The sequence below is a fragment of the Stylophora pistillata genome, chromosome 2 (assembly GCF_964205215.1).
Source record: "Stylophora pistillata chromosome 2, jaStyPist1.2, whole genome shotgun sequence".
NCBI classification, from domain to species: Eukaryota; Metazoa; Cnidaria; class Anthozoa; order Scleractinia; family Pocilloporidae; genus Stylophora; species Stylophora pistillata.
Window position 1 is genome coordinate 46668883 of NC_142520.1, and position 3410 is coordinate 46672292.

General features: G+C 40.0%; 1 pseudogene; it reads left to right on the plus strand.

The window, feature by feature from the left end:
• Window positions 1–1135: 1135 nt before the first annotated feature.
• Window positions 1136–1728, plus strand: LOC148739889 (uncharacterized; annotated as a pseudogene).
• Window positions 1729–3410: the final 1682 nt, after the last annotated feature.

The window sequence follows — 3410 nt, forward strand, 5'->3', positions numbered from 1 at the left end:
ATGTTCCAAGTGCGAACGCTTATTACGAAAACAAAAATTCCTTGTTGCAAAATTTTCAATTTTTTTGCAAATACCAAACCAAATTTTTCAGTGTAGTGCGAACAGGGCCTTGCAAACACACGATTTAAGATGTTTCAGTCTTAACAAGACGTCATCAGTGCAGATGGATAGATTTTAGAATCTACAATTGGGAAATATTTTCTTTCTAAAGGCTTTTAATTGGTTTCAGGAAGGAAAAGCATGACAGAATCTGTGTAAAAATACGCTAGAAATTATAAGCTGTAATTTTATGAAAGAGAGGAAAGGTTGATTTCGTGTTTAAACACCTTATGCAGTTATTGGAGTTAATTCCAGAGGAATCCTGATATGAAATGACTTACAGTTCTGTCAGGCTTTTTAGATCTTGGAATAAATTAGAAGGCAATTCAGTAAAGTTGTTGTCTTGCAACCATCTGTGATGAAATAGGGATAAAAAACATAATCTGTTATATAACATGTCCTTAGTTTTATTAAAACAGTTTTTTTACTAACATTTCTTATGATCCCTGAAGGAAAAGGGAAAAAAGAGAAGGAAAAACTAAATGGAAAAAGTTCTCTCCATGGTAGGATGTTTTTATTTCATACATACTGATATACTTCCCACTGACCCACACGTTTCAAAGATTGGAAAAGAACGACTATGAAAATGCATCGTTAATCCAATCAGACACACGTGTAAATCACAGTGCAAAATTTCTGTATGAAATGAAATATGATACCGCAGACTATCTCATCAACAAAATAAAAACCAAAGGGCTAATGTTCCCAAACTCGATTTAGTGCTATAAAATCAAAAAAGGTCTTTCTCACTAGAGATAAAGGAGGGTTTTGTTGCGAGACCTTTCTCGTGCCCGTAAAGGCACTTGACAATACCGCGCTTTACTGATGTTGGATGGTGAGAATCATATGCTAGGTATTGGTCAGTGTGTGTCGGCTTCCTAGATACGCCGGTGGTCAGGCGTCCATCACTGCGGTGTCGATGAGGGCGAGTGTATTGTTACTTTCATTGTCCATGGTCAAGCGAATGGAAAGTTGTTGGTGGTTTAAATGCTTTAGGAAGCTCTTTTTACGCTGTCGTTATTTCTGATGAGAATAAAAATCTGTTCTCGTTTGTAACGGTAATCCTTCCTCTTTCGTGCAGCGGCTAACAACCGCTGGCACTGAACTCCCCACCCAGTTCAGATCCACCACAGTCCTACTCTATGTCAAAGGCCTCTCCGAACAACTTCGCCGCTGTGTAAAAGAATAAGGCATACGCACTGTTTTCAAGTCAGAGACTAGGCTACGATCACACCTAGTACGCCCAAAAGACGCCGTCGACCTCGCTAAAAAGCCGAATGGCGAAGTATAGAGGATTCCCTGTGGGTGCGAAAAGGTTTACGTTCGCAAAACTGGAAGAGCTATGCAAGGAAAAAGACGGGGATATTCGACTCGCTAAGACGCAGACCTCCGCCAGCTCAGAGCACGCGCCCACACGACTGGACATACCTCGCTCTAGAACGAAGTAAAGTTTATTGCTATTGATCCCCATTTCTACGCACAAAAGGTGAAAGAGGCCATTCGCAAAAGGCTTCACCATAACAACATTAACAGAGACAGTTAATTGAAACAGCAGAAGCCTGGATGCCGACGATCAAAAAGTACAACAGCAGGAGAGCCGTGTGGCAGCGGACCACAGTGGGAACCTGAACCGAAAGATGTACCAATCAGAATCGCGTAACTTCATCCAATCGCAGCTGAGCACAGCAGCATATATGTGACGCGTACATAGTCGACCTTGTTTGAAGAAGACTAGCAGTCGATTACTTTCCTTTTTTGTAGTATTTTTATATTAACTTACAGTTCCTCTAGCCTTGCCATGTTTTTGAAGACACTTCCACTCAATCTTCTCATGTCGTTGTCATTCAGACGCCTGCGTTATTTACCATATGAAAGGGATTAATAGTATCAAGAGTTTATCTGTTTTAGTAGGGTATTACTGAGACCTTTCAGGGCTTTTTCCGGTGACAGTTACTGATGTTTTTACATATTAGCAAAAGTCGGCATCAGTGTCATTGGGTGAAGAGCTGTTTGTATTATCTTCACCAGGGATCATCTGGCAACATTATTTATTTATTTATTTATCTATCTATTTATCAACAATATTTTAGCAGAGATGCCCAGTTCAGCATATGCTTATTTAAATGAGGTTCTGCATTAGAATTAGAATACAACTACATTAGAATACAACTGCATTTTACATAGATGTGTGTAGTTTGCAATGGGAATTTGGTAATTTGTTCTTGTAAACTGGGATAATTTCTAGTTGATGAACTTGATGATGTCTGTTATACAGACAATTAAATCTCGAAAACGGTCAGTCCTGGATTAAAATCCACTGAGAATGCGACAGTCGATATATGATCATAAGTTCGAAATAAGTTCTTAACTCGCGAAGTAAAACAAAGAATGTGGTAAATCTGAAAAAAAAAATCAACAACAACAACAACGACGACGACGACAACAAAAGGCTTTTAGAACTGTTCTTCAGCTGGTCTGAGATCAAAGTTTTCAGTCACGAAGGATGAGAGTTGACCGGTAGTATTAACTGTAGGTACATTTCCTCTTTACTCAAATAGCCAGACGTTTCGAATGAAAGCTTAGAAGATTTTGTTAACCTTATTAACGTTTGCATCTTTTAAACACGAAGTTTAAAAGACTAAAAAAGTCTAACACATGTGGATCGAACAAAAACAAAGCATTTCTTACAATCTTGTTAGCTCCGTGTTCTTGTCAAAGATTCCTGGCGACAGGTGGTGCAATTGCATTTCAGACAGGTACCTATAAATTCAACGAGAATTCACCAAAACATAGCACAGAGCTGGGATACATGTGAAGTAATAAATACTATAATTGATTATCCTTCACGCAAAAACTAAATATACATCCTTCCATTTTAAGTGCTTGTGCTACGAAGCCTGGTCTCTATTTATTTCATTCGCGAATATTTAGACAATTCAGCATAGCTGGTTTAGATGGGGCCCTGTAACACCACCCATCCCACCCCAGGGGAGGACATCCACTATACAGTAATGTCATGCGTGGGAAATTAACGTCCGCCTACCCCTAATCCTGCAGGAGACGGGGCCTACCGTTTATTCGTTCTTATCGGCGAGAAGACTAGAATATCTATCCATTTCTTGAAATTGTAGAGGTAGCGAATTCTCCTCAGTTATTTTAAGACCATGAGTACTGGACCGGCCCGGGCTCGAACCCTCGACCTCCCGCACAACACTATCCGGCGCTCTAACCAATTGTGCTAAGCGGGGCACGGTGCTCTTTAACCTGTCAAGTGCTCTTTAACCTGATGATGCCGAGCACTTCTCGTCTGC